Source organism: Vicugna pacos, chromosome 25 (genome assembly GCF_048564905.1).
Source record: "Vicugna pacos chromosome 25, VicPac4, whole genome shotgun sequence".
Taxonomy (NCBI): Eukaryota; Metazoa; Chordata; class Mammalia; order Artiodactyla; family Camelidae; genus Vicugna; species Vicugna pacos.
The window spans coordinates 28,285,758-28,308,017 of record NC_133011.1 but is presented as its reverse complement, the minus strand read 5'-3'; the positions used below and the strand labels follow the sequence as shown (position 1 = coordinate 28,308,017).

Below are 22,260 nucleotides of genomic sequence, written 5' to 3'. Positions count from 1 at the left end.
GGAAATTTCCTTTTCAATGGAAATCACAGAATTTAAAAAAAAATATTGTCCTAATCCAAGTAGATGCAACAAAGGGTCATATTTTTTAGCAACTCAGGTCAGAGGGAGGCAGAAGAAGCCAGACCTATTAGAGAAATGGTAGGAGACTTAGGGAAAAAGTAGTTATAGGGGCTGGCATCTGAAAACATATAACATGATCTATTTCCTAAATAAAATAATAGTAAGTACCTATATAGCATGAACTACATGTCAGGAACTGTTCTAAACACTTTGTGGAATAAATATTAAATTCTTTAATCTTCACAACAACCCTCCCACATAAGTAGTATTATTACCCCCATTTTACAGATGGCAAAACTGAGTCAAAGAAACTCATTGAAATTCACAGAGCTAATAAGGGGTGGGGTCAGGCTTTAGGTGCAGGCTGGCTGGTTCCAAAGCTCATGCTTTGACCCCCAGCACACACACACACACACACACACCCCACAAAGAATTGCTTTTACTATGGACACGAGCTCCTGATTAGTTAGGCAGACCAGCCCTTGAATTCTCTTCCAGGAGTTGAAACCTTGCAAAAAAATAATGACGCTCAGTGAAGCTCAAGCCTTGCAAACAGTTATGTGTAATGTAAGTACCAGTTATTCCCATCCCTTCCTTCCTCTGTGTATTTGTTAGTTATCTGAGCCATTAAGGAATGCATAGATATAAACTAGGTTAGCACTCTGAAGGAATGGAAGGGGGAAGTGCATCATAAATATTTATTTAGCATCTATCTACTAAATGCTAGTTTCATAGATTAGAGACAGAATAGGATTTAGAGAATATCTACCTAGTAGGTATCTGTAACTAGAAGACATCTAAGTTCCGTGCCAGCCACGCTATATTGTCCTGGCTCTTTCAGAGCTCACAATCTAAAAGGAGAAATGAACACCAATCAATCAACAGAGCCTTCAGAGATGGTACAGCCTCAAAGCGGGTGAGGCACTCGGAAGGAGAGAAAGACGGGTTCAGGTGAGTGATTCACACGAGGAAGCTGAGCCGGTCCTGCAGCAGGAGTAGCCCCCCTTGAGAAGGAGAAGCTCGGGCCACGAGGCAAAGGATGAAAAGGCTTTAGTCAGGTGACACAAGAGCGATGAGGAGAAAGTTCTAGGCAGAAGCAGCAGCACTTGCAAAGACAAGAGGCAGCAGACTCGGAAGCTGCCGGATGTGCCCAGCCCCAAGACAGGGAGCAGGGAGGGGGTGACGGGAGGCTGTGGCAGGAGGCGGAGGCAGGCGGTACAGCACCTGAGAGCATCGTGCTCTTTGCGCACAGGCGCTAGGAAGCCGCTGAAGGACGTTCACAGAGCAGAGGCAGGAAACAAGGAACACCCGATGCACCCAGTGAGGGAGTAAACAAATAACAGAACCCAGATCCTTCCTCCCCAGCTCCAGCCCCACTGCATTCACACCAGCAGACAAAATTCAGCCAGTAGAGGCCCTCACCAAGCCACCCAGACCAGGAACCTCACTGCCGCCGGCAGGGACTCAGACACCACCCAGTGGCATCATCCACGAGGTAAGCACTAACTTGCCATCTCTGAGGCCCAGGCAGCCTCTAATCTGTGTGAAACTAGATGTCTGGACTCAGCCGAGGCTTTGTAGTCGGGTCACCTCCAGCAAGTTGCACCATCGCCGTGAGCCTCTGTTTATGCCACTGTACGGGAGGGAACTGTGATGTCAGTGGATGCTAAGGTAACAGAGGTGATGTTTCCAGCACCACCCACCCTTTGGTATATGCCCCAGAGTGACAATTTAATCCTAACTCAGCCATTCATTCTGAGTGATACCTTTCTCCCCCACCGTGTGGAATGGTTATTTTAACCAAGTGCCCTGCCAGCCTGTTCTCACTTCAGTTAGAAGGAACCGTGGGAATCGTCTGTGCCTGTTGGAGGCACACAGACCCTGAGGACACCCAGGCAGGTAAGAGCAAGTATTTTTTTAAAAAGGTGGGGAGAGAGGTGGTCAGAGTTCAGCCCTGCCTTTTCCCACAGACAGGGTCAGAGAGGGGGACAGAGTGGATGCCTGGACCAGCCCTGCCACAGGAAGAAGCCTCATGGGGGTTTCATTTATTCGTACTTTTAAAGAAAATCCATATATCCATACATCCATTGGGGAAGAGGGAATTTCCCGTTCTAGCCTTCCTGAGTTCTTGTGGCAGGACCAGTAATAAAACTGACACAATACGGATGAGCAGGAGAAAAGCAACAAACTTTAGTTCACATGCGTGGCGCTTCCATAGAAATGGACCTAAGACGTGGTCCAAGCAGGCAGCTTTTATCATTTTTAGACAAAGAAACAATAAGTCTGTGAGGAACTGACAGAACAAAGAAACTTAGGTTTTGGGTGCTGGATTAGGGAAGACTCTAAACAGAGTTTGGGCTTGGGGGAGTAAATTAAAGAAGGGACGAGGCTTGTTTATACAGGCTGCTCGGCTCCGAACTCTGTCCCTGCCGATAAGGGTGTCCTCCTTCCTCCAGATGCAGGGAGTGCACCTGTCATGTGAGAGGTGTATTTCCTGCCTTTCAGGGAGACAGAGGCTGTTTCTCGATCAACTTCCATTCAAAGTAATCAACACGCCACTGTGGCCTATTTGGAGGTGACCTTGAGCCCCAATACACCCATCCATCCAACCACTGGGGATTGGGTGCTTTCTCTGTGCCATGAGGCCTTCTACGCACTCTTCATACTCACTCTCCTTTCATCTTCACACTGACAATACGAAGCTTAGGTGCTGCCCCTAGTCTAAGATGACCCAGAGGGGAAGAGGCAGAGTGAGAAGACCTTCCAGGTGTCTCCAAAGCCAGGGCTTTCCTAACCGTCATATTATATTGTCCTCCCAGCTGGTACACGGCTAAAATAAAAGTCAGACTATGAGAAGGATAGAAAGTAAAAACAGATCCAGGAGAGAAGGTGCACTGAGACAGGGCATCCTGCAAGGCTCTGGAGAAGGCATGAGTTGGCCTTTGGAGTGCCCAGACTCACTGCCAGAGAGAAAGCTCAGCAATTCTGTTCTTGCGAGAGAGTGGAAGGAGCCTCAGCTCCAGAGTCTGGCAGACTTGGGTTTAATCCTGTCTTCATCTATTACTAGCTGTGTGACACTGGACACCTTACTTAACCTCTCTGAACCTTCATTTCATCAATGGGAGAAACCTCATTGACTTGTTACAAAGCTTAAATTGCATCTAGTCCAATACTGGAAGACACAGTAGACATTTAACAAATGATGCTTGATCTAAGCCAATGCAAATCTCTAGGTTGTAGTAAGAATATGGAGCAAAGTTAATTAATCAGCATCTCTAGTCCGTGCCTTAGAGAAGGTGAAGCCAAAGAAGGACTTTGCTCTTGTCCCAGTATCTCATATGACACTATTGGTTCCAAAACTCATCCATTTGCACATGCACACATGTTAACCACACACACACATGCCTTCACACATGCAGACACCCAGGTATGAGCCACAGACGCACAGGGAGGACGTGCCTAAGGGCTCAGGCACTATAAAAAGCTTTCCTACATAAAGTTCAGTTTTCTTAATTAAAACCTCTAAAAAACCCTCAGTTGACAATATCACCACCCAAAGCCATATTTACGTTAATTATTTAAGTTACAGTGAATAAGAAACAATGCCCAGGCTTCCCATAAAATTTCCAAAAATTAAACCAGGGAAATGGGCAATAAATGTCACTTGAAATGGTCCTGATGCCAGTTAATTGCATGACAACTGTAAAATAATGGGGCATGAGGTGCTTCGACAATGCCTAATTAGTAACAATATGAACATTTTCTTGGGGAAAATAGCAATTACATGGTGCAGACACTTAGCAGTCATCATCAAAGGCCCTTTACCAATATTAGCTCATTAATCTTCCCCACAACACCCCAGGAGGAGGCAGCGCTGGGCCTCACGGAGAGAGAAACAATGGCCCAGAAATGAAATGGCAAATCTTCTTTCTGCTCAGCGTCTCTAAAGGACAGTTTGAAGATCTCAACCTAAAAGCATCCAGGAGGGATCCCCAGGCAAGGGGAGAGGGACTTTTTCCTTAACGAGTGTCTGGCTTGCCGGGTGACATCCAGGTTAGTGCGGTGAGTTCTGGGCTTCCTCCTGGTCCCCTGCCGAGTCTCACACCCTGGCTGCTCCTGAGAACGTCCCCCTCTGAGCTGCGGTCTCAGGCAGACGTGTTACACTCCTGCACATGTCAGCCCTGTCCCTTTCTCCCAGCAGGAGGGCATTTGGTCTCAAAAGGAGGAAGGGAGAGACAGCTATGCCTCCTTCCATAAAGCCACACTTGCTTTAATGAGAACACGGTTCACAACTTTTGGTTTCAACCCAACTACAAGGTCTAGAGTTATTTTTGGAATATGACTGGTTTTGATTAGGTGAAAATATGAAAAAAGGACCAAATTATATCCCATATGCACGAATTTAATCCCCATTAAAAATCTGTGAATAACAATTAGATGACGGAGAAGAAGAAAGGGGAGAATGAAGAGGCACAGAAAGAGCGACATGGAAGGGAAAAGAAGGAAGACAGGAGGCTGAGGATTGGGGAGGAGAGGCAACAGCAGCATGAGTCAGGCACGGAATCCAGTGCTTCACGGGTGTTAGCCTTTAACCTTTATAGCAACACTACGAAGTAGACATAATTATCATCCTCACTTTACAGAAGATGAAACTAAGGTATGGAGAGGTTAAGTGTCTCCAAGATCCCATAGCCAGTAAAATGGTGAACCAGCCCTGCAATCATCTCTACCTGATGCTGAATTCTCAGTTTTTTCTACTATCACTACCTTTATGATGAGTTTCTTTGCCACCTTCTAAGCTGCCTCTAAACCTTTACCTACGCGGTGGCCAGTGTGCAAACAGGAAGGACATTTTGAAATACTACTATCCTAACAAAGCATGTGGTGAGTTGAGATCAAGTTTGAGGTCAAACCAACTACAGTTTTCTTAGAACAACACATACACTTCATGGAAGGGGATCTATTATTTTTCCTTCCAGTATCACAAAAGAAGAAATAAGACCACACAATCTTGAGAGGATAAGCTTTAGGGTTTGATAAACCTAGATCCAAAAATTCTGCACCCTGTGCCTTGTCTATACAATGAGCACAATATTAGTACCTACATTATGAGGCTGCTAAGAGGATTAAGTGAGCAGATACTTAGGGCCGGTGTGTTGAAAGCACTCAATAATTATCAGCCAAGTTTTAAACACATACGGCCCTATTAATGGTTGTTAATGATCACTCCCTCACTCAAGTCTAGTGCGCTGATGAACTGTGCTGGCTTTGACATCCTACAACCTAAATTTCAATCCTGCGCCATCTAATTACTCTCTCTGGAACCATGGGGGAGCGATTTAATCTCTATGTGCCTTAGTTTCTTCATTTGTAAAAACAGTGTGATGAGCACATCTGCTTGATCTTTTTAATGGATTTGTCTGTTGGGTTTGAATGAGACAATGCGTGTAAGGTATCAGGCCTAGCACCTGGACAATCAAATGGAGCTTGAGAAATAATAGCTAGTGACATTTATTCCAAGTAGGCATACTTAGTACACAAAAGGAATTCAGTCCATGTGCAAATCCTAAAATCAACAAAATTAATTTGATATTCACTCAACAAACATGTATTGCACACTACTCTATAGAAGGCAGTGTCTTATGCTCTGGAGACTCAGACGTAAATAAAACACATAGTCCCTGCTCTCAGCCGATGCAATAGTATGGACAGTGCCTTCGGGTACAGACAATAGAGTGAGGATCCTTAGATACGTGTGGACTGGGAGACTTTTCTTATCTGGGTCATGTTGAATGAAGCAACAAAGTATATTGCAGTTCTTGAAGTCTCAGGAAAATACATGTTATCCAACTTCCTACTCAATGTAAGGATTCATTTAATCTAAATTCTCACCTCAATGCTGAACAAATGATGAACCCTCTTCCATGAAGTGACAACCTGTCTTTAAACATCTCTACAAACCATTAAGTTTTGTGAAGCGGCTGCTTCCATTGTTCAATAGCTTTAAAGTTCTCCCTCCTAGTGATGACACTGAAACCCGGTCCCCTTGAAATGTCCATCCCACCTTGGGTCATTGTCCTTTCTCTGGAACTGGGCAGAGTAAGTGTAACCCCTTTCCCACTCGATAGGTCTTTCCCACACGTCCACTCGCACTTTTGAGTCTCTGGTCCTTTAAGTGAAACTTGCAAACATACTGCGATGGAAGTCCAAGGGAGGAGCATCTTTTCTCAGTGGGGAGCTTCCAGATGGCAGGAGCCGTGACTAGGACTGTGCGCTGGTACTCAGCACCCCACAGCTCTTAGTCCCAGCACCTCCTTTCCCTGAGGGTCCATATCGGTCCTGCCCATAGTTGTGAACTGGGGCAGCTCTCCCAGAGTCCTCACTCTTTAGTCCTAACTGGTAGCCTAACTTGTGCTCATATGTTCACTTAACAGTCACACACAGTAGAGTGTTCTATGTGCCTAGAAGTGTGGGCAGTGGATTATCTGTCCACTTTACCTTCATGGCTAATTTCTGACATCAGTGAACTGTCTTCCCCCACCTAAGAGGGTGAAGTTCAATGACATAGACACCATGATAAGCATAATTAGAGATGTGAGGATTAAACTTCAGGTGGATATCCAGAACTGTTAAACATTCCCAGAAATGTTCACTAAAACCAACTTCTCAACCAACTGAAAAATCCCTATTTCCACATTCCTAACATAATGTTTTACAATATCCCTGAAAAGAGGGGGTTTATGAAGCAACTGCTACCACTGCTTAATAATTTCAATGTTCTTCCATATCAGGGTAATTTGAAATGTGCTCCCCTTATCACTTTCACCTCTGGTCATTTGTCCTTGTCTCTGGAGCTAGAGAGAGTGACCACAACCCCACGTCCACAGACAGATGTCTGCATAGTCAAAGATTTCTCATGCTTCCATTTGTGTTGCCGGTCTTTGCTTCTTCAGCCTAAAACTTTGCAGCTCATCAACTGTTCTTCTCTAAAATGATGTTCAGATTCCTCATCATATGAATGTCTTCTCCTGAATGTACTCCAGTTTCTCAGTGTTTCTCTTAGGCACTGGCACCTAAATCTGGACAGTCTTAACAGTGCCAAGCCTTTAAGGAAAGGATAGATAATTCCACAGTCTCACAGTGGAATTTTCAGTAACAAAGTCTTCTGTGCAATGAAAAGGCCATGGGTCCTTTGGGAATCCACTTAGTGGATTCTTTACTATCACGGGAAAATAAAACAATGACCCAGGAATATCTTGCTATGTTTACTGACCCTGAAGGATGCTAATATCATTTTGTTTCTGCACATAAGGAAGATATTCACCTACATCTTACTCCTTTAAGAGTCAACTCTCCAAGTCAGCCATAAGGTGAATTCCTAACACACATTCATCATTAATCACCTTATGTGCCAGCCCCAATCCAGATGGCATTTGGCTTAACACTTTATTAGCTGACAGAATGGAGATCTCTGAAAGTGAGACTTGTCTGGCTTCTCCTTTATATACGTTTGGACCAATTTACAGTCCCCTAATTAGATCTTTCTGTGATTGACAGAAGCTTGTGACAAGCAGATCTGCTGATGGAACAAAGTATTTTCAGTTTTCCCTTCAAGACTATAGACATCCAGAACAATTGTACAGATCAGAAATTTGACAAAAGTAGGAGATCATTTATAAAAAGGACGTGAGCATGAAGACAGACTCAGAAGAGGCCTCTGCCTGGGTGGAGGAAGAAGCCCAGAAAATGTGTGCACAGAAACGGCCCCCTGTTCACTCTGCAGGAAGTAAAATTCACAAGACTCATGTACAAATACACCCTTGGACAAAAACTCTTGCAGTCAAAATCAACACTCTTTCCTGAGCCCCCCAACACCGCATGGAATGAGGCAATGAGCACTGACCACAGAGTCCACAGATGCGGGTGTCAGGACTCACTCTGCTTCTCATTGGCAAAGCACATCAGTCTCCTCTTTGAACTTCCTATAACGAGAGCTGGCTGTGTACCAGTCTCAAGAATTACTGAGCGAACTTCAAGTTATATGGGTTGGTGAAAATGCTTTGTGTTACTGAGAAATGTCACAGAAAGGTAAGATGTTAATAATACCAAATTCCGTCTCTCATAATTACTTGTACACACTGCCCACTTGAACGCAAATGCCAGGCAGCAGGAACCGCTGTCTTCTCAGCCTCCTCCATATCCAGCAAGTACCTGTCACACAGTAGGGACCTGACACATGTTTGCTGAATTGAGTTCCATGGAACTGAATTGCTAACTGGCATGGCCTTTGAGGGCAATTATAGAATCTCACTTTATGTCACCTTGCTCAAAGCTGACATGAGAAAGTATTCAGTAAGTGGTGAGTGAATGAATGAATAAATTGAGAAGACCCAAAAAGATGGTTCCCAACTCTGAGTGCACTTTAGAATTACTGGGGTGCCTTTAAAAATCAGTCTCTGGGACTCTGCCCCACACATTTAAAAGTTCTCCAGGATAGTCTAATGTACGGTGAAGGTTGAGAAACAATGACTTTAAACAGTAAGAAAATCTAAGGAAGACATCACCTTCCCTTTTTTAACCACTGTAGGATTTAGATCCTTGAGTGCAATAAAGCGTTCTAAAATCCTACAGCATTCTAAAATGGAAGAGCGGTGTCATTACCGCTTTTTAGAAAACACTGTCAAGAAGTGGTTTTCTAGACTGTTGGCTGAGGGACTTCTCGGCAGCTATCACCTTGGCAGACACTTGACCTCGCTGTGGCTGAGCTATGAATGCAAGGTCAACCACCAAAGAAATTGCTCAGGACTTCTGCTTGGCCTTAATATCCTAGGAGGCTGCCCCCTTGTGGTCGCTCTGCACTGACCCTTATAGCAACTTTATGAAAGCTGGCTCATCTGAGACTTTCAAAGGTTTCTCTCCTCAAATGACCTGCAAATCCTAGTGGTATATCTTCTGATATTTCTGGAACATGAGATAAGGGAGAGAGGGTTCTGGATGATCCATGGTGAAGAGAATGCTGTAGATATTAACACCAGGCATGATATATAGGTTACGAGAGCAGGTAATTTATCCGTCACTGTTGAATAGCAAGTGACAGAGGTCAGGAGAGAACAGTGTACTCAATAAGAAACCAGGCTTCATTTCCAGGGGAAAAGTACTGGTTCTGTCAAACCCACTATAACTCTTTGCTTCCATGAGAAAAAAAAAGAAGTAGAACAGTAATGTGGCCATAGTTCCCATTTCACAGGTGAAGGGACTGAGGCCCCAGGAGTTGTCTTTGTCAACATTGCAGGGCAAATTCCTAAATGAATCCAAACTGGGAAGCAACTTTTTAAATCAACAGCTTCGGAAAATGAGATTTCTTTTTGTCCTAGAAGGAAAAATTCAGGGACAAAAGCCAGATTTCAAGACTGGACTAAAGTATGTGTTTGTGGGAAACAAGACTCACATAATCTACACATTAAAAATAACCCAAAAACTTCACAATGAGGACCAACTGGATGATAGGAATTTTTACTTCATGAAAAATTATACTTTGTAATACTGTTAAAGAAATGCATTTTTTTTCAAAGACATAAACTGATTCAGGCAAACATCTGTATTTTCAAGTCTTGTCAGCCCTGCTGTAATGAATAGATAAGACTCACCGGTAAAGATACCTGGGGTCTAAATATGAAGTATGAATTGCCTACTTCACACCAGCCTGATTTTTCAAGCACACTAAATATATGAGAAGTGGCAAGAGCTGAATCGGGGGACACACAGACCTGGGGTTGTGTGTCAGCTCTACCACAAAGACAGGCGAAATCTTACAGAATGTTCTTTAACACCCTAAGCTTCCATTTCCTCATCTACAAGAAAGAGTTATAATGGCAACTTACTAATAACTCTCACTGCTGTTATATGAAAGACTGTACCCAGACAGAGGTCCTGAAACAGGAAGCACCAAAATATTTTCCTCATCCCATGATTTTCTTAGAATGTTTGGCTCATTGATCAGATTGCTAATGAGAGGGATACAAATTCTTTTGGTGCTGCACCACTCCAGATGTCCAGGGTTTAATAAGGGTTCAAAAACAAACCATTCACATCATTAGAAAAAAAAATGCAAGGGATATTTTAAGGATCTCAGGGGAGTTGAGAACTTTGCTAAATGGATCAGAGCAATTGTCATAGTAGGTTGAATTTCACATTTGGATCCAGTTTTAGGAAGTAATTTATTGGAACAACAGCTTTAGAAGGCAGCCCTGTACTCAGCTGCCAAGAAGGCTCTGCTCTTCGGTTTCTGCCTGACTGGGTCATGAGTCAGCTGGTATCCAGAAAGAAGCTGGGCTTCAGTGACCAGAGGCCAGGCACTCAGAAATCACTGTTGACTTCAGAAGCTGAGAGACAAAGATTTCCCCAAACATCTCCAAGCCGGACACTAGACACTGGATACTGGAAAGGGAAATTTCTGCTTAAACTAGGAAATCTTCCTAAGGGCTATGTCTGCCTTCCATCTTAGGATATAAATGCTTGTATCCATCATATTCCATTTTTTCCCCTCCAGGACTTAGTAGAATGAAGGAAGCATGATGTTCATGCAATGAATGAACACAAAATATAAAGAAACTGTTGTGACATGAGCATTATCTCTGCTTACACAACGCATGGGGATGGGGGGACTAGAGATATATGAGCAAAGTCCTTAAAAATGAAATTATTACCTGTTTTAAGAATAAAGTCTAGACTTAATTACCCAGATCAGTGAAATTTATTGGTATTAAATTCTATGAAGGGTTATTATAAAGGGGATAAGACATTGCTACAGCATATCAGGAAATGTCAAGGTCAGCAACACAAAAGATGCTCAACGATGCCTTCTGTTCCAAACTGGCAGACTGGATACTTACCTATATGAGGTAGTTTGAAGAGCACAGGATAACCACAAACCTCCTTAACCTCAAAGACTTCCCTACCAGGATGCTATGAAGTCTAACATACTTATTTTTCTCCAGTTTAAAGGTTGTCCCCAAAAGGAATCTATTAAAAAGCAAGTATGTTTCCTTAGAAGAAGCTCTACTCGGCTTGAGTTACTTTATCATGTACAGAGAAAAAACCCTGAAGTAGAAGGAACTGAGGAAAGTGGGAAGAAAAGGAGGAAAGAGAAGGAAGACAGACAGACAGGCTCCCAGTGCCTACTCATCCATCCTCTAGACCAGCCTGTCCAATATGGCAGCCTCTACGCACATGTGGCTATTTAAATTTAAATTTTAAATTAATTCAATTAAGTAAAATAAAATATTCAGCTATTCCATCACTTTAGTCCTATTTCAAGTGCTTAGTAGCTCCATGATGTTAGTGGCTACCATATTGGTCAGTGTAGACCGAACATTTTCATCACCAGAAAAATTTTCTATTTGACAGTGACTCGTACAGAAGACCTTATCACCTGCTTCAGAAGTGATGGGCTTAAAAAAAAAAAAAAAGAGCTGAGCACATAGTGCTAGAGAGAGAGCTACCGTATCTTGCAGTCTTTCTTGGCTATGACATATAAGGAACCAAGAAGCAGGTATTTTGCTGCAGACTAACCTGTTTGGGAAAAGGACAGGCTAGGTCACAGAGAAAGACTCAGACATGGCAAGCCAGAGTCCTCTTCCTTAACAACCCCAAATGAGAACCGTTTGCCAGTGGGCACCAAAGGGAGACTGATATTGAAACGTGCTTTGTTCTGCAGAACTAACTGATTCTCACCTCGTGTTGTACACTCTGTGAAGTTCTCATGGCAGAGATGGATCAGCCTCTCCTAAATTTCCTTCGTCATCTTTATAACTTCCAGATTAAAGAACCCCTCCATGTATTCTGTAGCTGGAGAGGCTGCTACCTGACTGTAAGAATTATGAGAGAATCAAGATTGTGGAGGTGAGATTAGGAAAAAAGAAAAAAGCAGCTAAGTAATCTGAATTTGAACCCAGATCTATGTACTCAGAAGCCCAGACTTTTAAATCATACCATGCAGCCTCTATGATGAGGAAAAAATATCATTAAAAGGGTTATTTTAGCCAGACATAAGCACAGGGAAAGCCACAAGAACAGAACCTTCTCTACTGCCTTGGCGATGACTGTAGTTACGACAGGCTCAGCACATTAATGGTTTCTGTGAATTTCAGTGTCATCTTCCGTCAAGGAAAGAGGTTGGACCAAATGATCTTAGGCCCCTTTCAACTCTACACAATTGTTTAATACCCTAGGTTTCTATCAAGTAAAGTATTCAATGTAAAGCCTCTCCAAGTGAGGATTAGTTTATTATCTAGTAAAAATGGTTTTATGGGCGTATATTATTTTAGTGCTTAGAAAGGACATCAGTGCCTGTTAGCTAGCCAAAAAGAATGATAGTTAACAAATTTACTCACTAGCCAATTCCTCCAGTGCACGTGGAGCCTTGAAAGGATTTTTTTAATTAAAAAGAAATTATTGTGAAAAATAGGGCTGCCGTCAGTTTTTGCAAGATTCGTCACCTGGAAGATTTTTGCATATAGCTGTCATCATGTGCATGTGTGTTACTCCTGCCCCTCCCATTCTCCCAACCTAAACATGTTTATGCTTCAAACTGCATTGTGAATCCCAAGAAAGCACTTGAAGAAAATTAAAAATCTCTGCCAAAAACTATAACCATCACCAAGCTTGGTTATAAAGTTTAATTGGAAAGCTGATATTAAGTATGGATCTTTATTACACTTTGAAAGCATGAATAATATATGTAATCGTCCAAGGACTGAGCTATGAACTTTGCTTTATTATTCAAACGTAAATGAAAGTGTACAGTATTATCAATTAGTGTCCAGCTTCCCTGGGAAGACCGAGGATAAAATCTGTTAGACCTCAGCTGGTGATTTACATTCTCAAACATCTTTATCCACAAGCCTAAAAAGCAGGCTGGTAACAGTCACCAAAGCAGTTGCCAAGACAACTTATCTCTGGATTTAGTATTACTGCATCACGAAAGATGCCTACAGGGAATTTAATTAACTAACGCCTCATCCTCCTTCACCAAAAAAGGGTGGATTTTCCTTTAACTCAAAGTCCCTAAAGAATGAGATTCAACAGAATCGAGGTACACACAGACGCACAAGATAGGCATATACACACACTCACAGATGCTGGGATTTAATTATAATATAATGAAGCTAGTTTACTATCAGGCAGGGTTTACACAGAGTCGGCCTCAGTAGTTCATATGTGTTTACTGAATGAATTTGAAAAGTTATGTATATACATATATATAGTTTATTCGTTCATTCATTCATTCATTTTCCTGCTCTCTCCCTCTTTCCAAAAAGCAGTAGGCAGTGTATGAGAAAGTTAACTGAAACAGAAAACTACCATCAAAGGAAAGATAAATTAGATAAAAAGTTGATGGGAATTTTAGAATTGTTAGAACTGTGTTTCATAATTGGTTCTGAGCTTCCAGGTAACCATGGCAATAATGGAAACGGAACACATTGCTTGGCGTACTTTATCCCTCACAGAAAGGAATGCTTTTACTCTCCTAAATTCTAACATTGTTTTGTGGGGTTTTTTGAAAGCCATGTATATTTCTGATTAACATTATAAAATTCTTAAGTTAAGTGGCATACTTTGCATGTGCTTTGTCTCATTTAATCCTCACCACTCACCAGTAAAGCCTGATATCTACTGGGCTAGTAGAAGTGCTACACAAGTCTTGTTTAATTGTATTCACTGGTATATACCTGTATTATACGTCCATATTACCCACATGCTGCTCCTCTAAATTAATGTCTAAACCCACAAGATGTGGGGTTGAGCACCTAGCTTTTGCATCCTATAGGTGGTCTAGGGTTTGATTTTATCCCCCATCTTTTGGGCTCTTTTCCCCCAAAATGGACAATAATCAGATACTCCGCATCCCTTGGGAGCTCCAAATACACATTATGAAAGATCTATATTCACATGCTAACAATTTCAAAATTGCATAGTGTTTTGTCCTTTTAAAATGTGACAATGAGTGTGTATATGTCCATGAATGACTGAAAAATTGTGCTGAACACTGGAATTTGACACATTGTAAAATGATTATAAATCAATAAAAAATGTTAAAAAAAATATTAGATGCTTTAATCCTCACAAAGAATAAGGGAAAGCAGGTAAATACTCCTTCTCCACCTGTATGCATTAATAAATATGAGTTCTGTTAGAACACAAGTTGTTTGACCCCGACTCTAGCGCCCTATACTTCATATTTCCTCTCTTCCTGGATATAATTTGGCAAATAAGCTGTAACTCATACATCTCCAGCATATCGTTTAGCTCATCAAACCAGTCATTTACTAAATAGGAAAACAATGATTTAATATAGTTGCAGGATATTCCTAATTGTCTGATGCAGGATATAATTTTGAGCTAGCCAAGTTTTTGTTACCTATCAGGTAGTGTTAGCCTTCTGACTTTGCTTTTCATTTCCAGAATTTGTGGTTATTGTTACTGTTGGCTATTTGAGATCTTTTGCGTTAGTTTTGTGAACCTTAAAACCAGCTTGCTAATTTCTACCAAAAAGCCTGCTGGAATTTTGACTGGAATTGTGTTTAATCTTTATATCAACTTGAGGGTAACTGACATCCTAACAGTATTGAATCTTCCAACCCATAGGCAAGGTATAGCTCTCCATTTATTTAGGTCTTTAATTTGTCTCAGAAATATTTTATAGTTTTTAATGTACAGGTTTTATCCATCTTTTGTTAGATTTATCCCTAAGTATTTCCAATTTTTATGCTATTATAAATGACATTTATTGCAATTTCCAAATATTAATTGCTAATATATTAAAACGCAATTTAGTTTTGTCTGTTAATCTTGTATCCTGAAACTTCGCTAAACTCATCTATTGGTTCTAGTAGCTTTCTGGTAAATTCCATCAAGCTTTCTCCATAGACCATAAGGCCACCTACAAGTAAAGGCAAGTTCGCTTCATCCTTTCCAACCCGGATGCAATTATTTTTATTTTTCTTGCCTAAATGCACCAGCTAGCACCTCCAGTACATGTTGACTAGACATGGTAAGAACAGATGTCCCTGTCTTGGTTCTGATCTTAAGGGGAAATAATTCTTTCACCAGTAAGTATAATGTTAACTGTAAGATTTTTTTTTCATAGATGCTCTTTACTAGGTTAAGTTCCCTTTTTTTCCTAGTTTGCCGAGCGTGTTCATCAGGAATTGATGTTGCATTTTTCTCTGGCCGTGCGCAGTTTTCTCACTTGCATATACTGGTCAGAACTCAGCTGAAGAGTAAAGACGTCACCCTCAGCAGTGTTTTGGAGTTCTCTCTGTATGTTCTTTTTCTCTCCAGCTCTCTACTCTACAAACTGTAGCCGCTTTGACTTCCTTGGACTCCCAAGTTCATTTCCCCAACACAGGGAGACCAACAGACTCAGCCTGGGTCTCTCCTGCCAGCAGCACAACCTGGAAATTCTCTCAAGGCAGTAACCTGGGATAATTGCAGGACTCACCTTATTTGTTCCTATCTCTCAAGGATTATTGGCTTTTGTTGTCTGATGCCCAGTGTCTTAATCATTGTTTCATATGTTGTGTCCAGTTCCTCAGCTGATGCTGCAGGACAGTTAACATAGTCCCTGTTATTCTATCTTGATTGGAAGCAGCCATCTTTCCTGGGATGTTTTCACACATGCACATTCTTAGGCCTTACTTGACACATAATTCAGGGACTAGGTCTTGAGAATATGTATGTTTTCAAAGCCCCCCCACCCCTGCCAACACTGAATTTATTTACAACCTCGGCTTGGGGAGTACAGATTTATCCTTACTTTATATCTAATGAAACCTGAGCTCTGTGGAGTAAATTCCAGGGCATGACTGGGACTCTGAACTTGGGTTCTCTGCCCCTTTATCCCTGATTTCTTCTACTCCTCCCTATATGTACAACCAGTGTCAGTGTCTGCTACATTAGCTCTGATTCTGGGAATGATAATTTAATTTTATACATTTCTGTTTTTTTAAATCTATTTATTTATATTTATTGAAGTATAGTTGATTTACAATTTTGTGTTAATTACTGGTATACAGCATAGTTATTCATTTATACATATATATGTATATATTCCTTTTCATATTCTTTTTCGTTATAGGCTATTACAAGGTATTGAATATATTTCCCTGTGCTGTACAGTAGAACCGTGTTGTTTCATTTTATACATTTCAATAACGCTTAACATCTAAATAGTCCAAAGACTAACTGTAATATAAATTGGGTTGCTCAATGGAAATTGGATGTTTCTTGCCCTGCGTTAAATATTGCATGCTTATACCAGATGAGGAAAAGCCAATGATAGTTCCACTATATAAATAATCATCTTCACAAAGGGAAAGACATCAGAGTTTGGATGCAGTGAATATTCACCAAGATTGCTATCCTCTTTTGTCCTTCATGGGTTACTGGATACCTTTCCAAGGTAATGCCACCACAGTAATGCCACTGGTCACTCTTAGACATGTTTTAAAACACAGCTGGGTAGTCACTCCCTCATGATGTCTTCTCATAAAATTCTAGGTAGTTTTAATTGCTCTCACTCCTGAATGCTTGCTGTGCAGGGCACATGGCAGTATTAGCCCTCTTCACAGTATACTAAGAATGTGTATTTGTATGGATAACACCTGTGTCAGTGTATTCTCATGTTAACTTTCCCAGGCAATTATTTCATGGAAATGATTAATTTGTCTTATCCATTCCTCCTATTCAGTTATTCTACAAGTATTTGGAAATCTAGACTATATGATAATTCACATTATATAATTATGAAAACATTTATGATTATATAAATTAAATATACACATATTATGAATGCAATTTTATTTCTTTTTCTCTGGCATTCTGCCTGGGAATATCTGAGAAACAGATAACTGAGTTATGTTAAGTTTAATTAATATTAAACAGCAGTAAGTTGGCAAGTCCCGTTTCCTGTGCTGCCAGATTTCTGATTTCATGGGTATCTAAACTGGCTTACAAATGGCTGAATATGTGAGGCGTTGTTTCCATTTGGGATTCTCTGGTAATGTGCGCACCCTGATAATTCAGCCACGATTCCTTAGGATTGCCTGGGCATCCTCTGATTTGCTACCACTGGTTTTTAGGGAGTCAAGGAAAATCACCCTTGGTAGGGCCTAATCCCTCCATGTGAACGTTAACGCAATGAAATTTTAGCCCTTTGTTCTTCAGATCATCTTCTAAATTATTCATAGCCTGCCAAACAATGCATAAGCAAAAAACTGGAATTTTGTTGTAGTTCAGCAGTTTGAATTTACGCCGAAATGCTATGTTTTAACTGTGAAGTGTGACTGAGGGGGATTTAAAAGGATAGGAGGGCTTTGTGTACACACACAGCCGAAACTAAGACTGTCCCACTAACAGCAATAGAAACTTTGGCCACGTGCAAACCCTGCTGATGACGAACTCAATTCCCTATAACTAAAGTTCAAAAAAAAAAGCAATGTCTTTAAATAAGATCCAGCCCAGTCCGCTGAGCAGAAGAATCTCCCATAGAAAAGAGTAATCATCGACATATTTTATCTGAAAGAGGTATCAGAAATCATCTAATGCTATATTTCTCCAACTGGTTGGGGAGGAAGGTGATAATCAGAATTACCTGGGGCTGTGAGGAAGAGGATGGAGGAGTACTGAGCATATATAGTTGGACAAACTTTCAAAGAGATCCTTTTAAACCTTTCGTAATTTATGAATCATTGATCCAAGCAATGCTTTAGAGCTCTGGCTACAATTCAAACCATCTGAGGATCTTTCAAAAATCCTATCATCCAGGCCACATCACAGACCAAATTAGAATCTCTGAATTGGACACAAGTACCAGTGCTTTAAAGAATCATATATGAGAGGTTAGAAATCTATAGGCAGGGGGAAAGTTGCTAACACTGGAACCAGGGTAAGTCCCCAGCTCGCATCTGAGTAACCACGAAGACCTGCTTCTCCACTTCTCTGTAGATACTGCTCCAACTAAGGACTGCTGTGTCTTTTGGGGAAAATATTATCTTTAAATTAGCCATTTTTCTTTAATCATGGCAAAATACACATATGAAATTTACCATTGTAACTATTTTTAAGGGTACAGTTCAGTAATGTTAGATATATTCGCACTGCTTTGCAATAGATCTCTAGAACTTTTTCATGTTGCAAAACAAACTCTATACCCTAATACCGTATTTCCCGCCGTTCCAGCCCCTGGCAACCACCATTTTACTTTCTATTCCTATGAGTTTGACTACTTTAGATACTTCATGTAAGTGGAAGCAAACGTTTATCCTCTGGTAACCGGCTTACTTCACTTAGCATAATGTCCTTATGGTTCAACCATGCTGTCATGTGTGACAGCAGTTCCATTTTTTTCAACCTGAATAATATTCCATTGCATGTATACACCACGTTTTCGTTATCCACTCATCTATCAATGGATAGTTGGGTTGTTTCCACCTCTTATCTGTAGTGAATAATGCTTCAATATTAACTTGAGTATGCAAATAACTCTTTGAGAGCCTACTTTGAATTCCTTTGGATACACACCCAGTAGTGGGATTACTGGATCACATGGTATTTCTATTTTTAACTTTTGAGGAATCTCCACTTCTGTTTTCCATAGTGGCTGTACCACTTTTCATTCCCATCAACAGTGTACGAGGGATTCCAAAAGAATATGGAACGCTTCAAGAATCTGCATGTCATCCCTGTGCAGGGGCCATGCTTGCCTTCCCTGTGTTGTTTTGATTTTAGTATATATGCTGCTGAAGCAACCATTAAGTTTTTTTAAAACCTGAGATAATTTTCAGAACTTGTTAACAAATCCCATGGGGGTGGCAGACTGAGTCTACCAGATTTACTTTTTAAATGTTTGAATAGTTGATTTCATTTTAAAAGGAATCAATGGTGAAGGAAAAGTTACTAATATGGAGTCCTCAAAGCATAGTCCCATACCAGAGCATCAGCCTCATCAGGGAACTTTCTAGAATTGTAGATTCTCAGGCCCCACCCCAGAAACTTACTGAATCAGAAATTCTGCAGGTTGGGTCCAGCAAACTGTATTTTAAAAGCCTTCTAAGGGCTATGGATGCATACTAAAGTTGGAAACACTCTCTACATTATGATTTTATGGATCTTAAAAAAAAAACCCTCTTAGCTCTAATATTTTTCCTACTAATACTTGAAATGTCAATAAATTTATTCCTTTTTGTTTTATTTTGCTTTTTTTTTTTTTGGTTATTTAGTTGCTTGATTGATGAAACAGCCTTGTTCTAAGCGTCAGTGACTTCAGGATTAAAAGCAGGTTCAGGCAGTAGTTCACACCATAAATTGTAACTATAGTATATTCTTAGTCGTGATGTATTCTGTAAAATGAGGAGATGAGACCAAAGATGGTAAATATCTGCCTTAAGTTGCAACCACTACTTTTCCAAAGCCCAAGGCCGGCATTGTTATTGAGCAAGACACTCTATACCTCCCAGTTCAGATGAGAATCTCAGAATCCTTCTTAACACAGCCCTACCAAAAAATTAAGAGTTACATCATGAGATGAAATCTCATGCTACCAGATAATCTTCATTGCCCCATTTAGGTCTGTCTTTAAATACTGCGGACATCAATTATCAGTTCCAGGGTGTTCTCTAGAACTGTAAATATTCTGTGAGCTTAGTTTTCTCATCTATAAGATACTACTAATGTTATCTACCTCATGGGATTTGTAGGAAGATTAAATGAAATAATGCATTCGAAGCAGCTAGATCAGCACTAGACACAAAGTTTTTAAGATGTCATTAAACCTTCGTTCCTTCATTCTTTACTCTTCTCTACAGTTTTTTCTGACCACTCACCTTACCCTTGGCTGGCAACTACAGCTGATAAAGCTCAGTGCTTCTCTGAGAAGTCTGAGTTCTCCTGGTATTGGCTTGGCCATAATGAGAACTGACTGATATCTTGGCCTTTGCCTCTGCTGCAGTGTTTCCCTCACCACTTTGCACATTGATTCAAACCAGTAACCTGTGCATGAAAAAGGAGCGTTCTTATTTAATCTAATCTCACAACAGCAAAATCTAAATAATCATCTTCTCCAGCACAAAGCGAAACTGCACACATATAACCAATGTTTTAGTGCTGACCTAATATGATATTAATAAGTATGTCTCCCTCCTGGATTAGATGCAAAGAAGTTATGCTTTATTGAGGTTCGTGCCTGGGCAAAATCTTTGTTAGCCAATTTGCTATCGTATCTGATTGATTCTGCTCAAGAACACTTTGAGATGTGTATGATGACATTGTTTCTGATTTACAGATGAGAAAACTGAGGTTCAGAGAAGTTAAGAAGCATAATCAGTCGTAAACTTGAAAGAAGGATCAGCTACCTAATTGGCAGGGCCCAGTTCAAAACGAAGATGCAAGTCCTCTTTAGTCAAAAGATTATGCAGAATTTCAAGACATACACAGAGCATTAAAGCAAGCACAGGCCCCTCTGAGTAGGGGCCGCGGTCTACCACACAGGTTGCACACCCACGAAGCTGGTCCTGCTTATGTCAAAACTCATTCTAAAACCTATGTCACTTTTCTGTTTCACCATGTATGGGAGCCAAGTGACTTTATGGAACCTAAGAGAATAGAAAATAATGCTTCTGGGTACAGTACGGAGAATTTTTCCTGGAAGTAATCACAGTCAAGCCTCTGTGGCTGTGTGCATATAAACCAAAGGGTGACAAAATCTTGGGACTCAAGCAGAAATGCCATGGAATCCTTTTCAGTAGGTGCAATCAAGTGAATAAAAATAAATGACGGAACCCATTGCTTCATTTTCTTTGCCTCCATCTTATAATTCCAAGAACCCCAGCATGGTTCTCTTAGACCCATGGGGTCTTGGATAAATGGATTCATCCAGAAATTCATTAAGTGATGATGAAAAGGAGGCAGACCTTGGAAGCAGGAACCATGAAGACCCCATGCAGAGAAGCGACAACTTTGTTACTGTCAGAAGCCCAGAGGGTGCTGAAGCTAAGAGCTTAGAAGAGAAGCAGCTGCAATCAGTGTCATGATCCCAGGGGAGAAGTGAGAGTGGAAATTCAGGGCAGACTGACATGAGTTCATGTGAGAACCTCCTCCCACATGATCCCACCCCGAGACACACAGGGACTAGACGAGAAGGGAAGAGAAAGAATTGCTTCTGCAGATGTACAGGTCATGGTTGGGACCTAAGTTGTCATTCTGAAGTTCACTTTCCTAGGACCTTGGTGTGACAATTATTTATGAAGCCACAATTATCCTGTGATGTTTGCCTTTAAAATCTAGCTGCTTCTGCTCCTGCCATTCTGAGGATGATAGAAACCAACCGAATCCTTAGCAGCTACCCCCATCTCACAGGTATCTTTGTAACCCTCTTCACTAAATCACTCCACATTTTGTTCTACTTCGTGACTGGTGGGTGGGCTGTAACTGACAGAAGAATCTAAATTACCATCTTATCAGACACAGGTTTAAAATAGGTCTGCGTGACTTCACTGGTTTAGAGCAAGGGTTAAGAAATATCTAATTTTACCAGATGCAAATTTGCAGAGGTGATAAGAGTCAAAAAATTCTTATTATTTAATAAGGGATCTTACCGAGACATCCAAAGCACCTCAAGATTTTAACACATTTTAAAAATCACTTCTCTTCTAGTTCATATACTGCTTGGTCCTGTTACGATCAGACCGACCCAGGCTAGCGTCTCCATCTTGCCACTAGCTGTGTGACCTTGGTCTAATGACTCATCTTTTTTTGGATCTCAAATTTCTCAATGCAGATAAAATAACTACCTTCAAGGCTGATGTAAAAGTTAAATGAAACAGTACAAGTGTAAGGGCTTAACAGAGTCTATGTTCTTATCCTGGCTTCTCAGGATCATATTTGCTTAATGAGAAATGACTGCATGAACAGGCAATCAATAAATAGAAAAAAAAATGTTTTTTTCCCTTTCGTACACATCCTCATTTCCAGAGTCATCTAAGACATAAACGTGAAACATAAACACTGTATTTACTCTTGCATAGAAATTTATAGTTTATAAAATGAGACATTATCTATCTCATTTAATCCTCATAAAAGTTCTTGAGAGGCAGTTTAAGAAGGAGTTGTCATTTCCATTTTATGGAAAAAGAAAGTAAAGCT

At 40.8% G+C, this 22,260-nt stretch overlaps 1 long non-coding RNA gene and 1 other non-coding gene across 2 annotated transcripts; one reads left to right on the top strand and one right to left on the bottom strand.

The window, feature by feature from the left end:
• Nucleotides 1-1,679: 1,679 nt before the first annotated feature.
• On the top strand, nucleotides 1,680-20,887 carry LOC116285389 (uncharacterized). The gene is made up of 3 exons (XR_012064219.1): nucleotides 1,680-1,959; nucleotides 3,923-4,113; nucleotides 20,402-20,887. It is a non-coding gene; the product is annotated as an uncharacterized lncRNA (long non-coding RNA).
• LOC116285430 (U6 spliceosomal RNA) lies at nucleotides 18,767-18,869 on the bottom strand. The gene has a single exon (XR_004195116.1). It is a non-coding gene; the product is annotated as a U6 spliceosomal RNA (small nuclear RNA).
• Nucleotides 20,888-22,260: the final 1,373 nt, after the last annotated feature.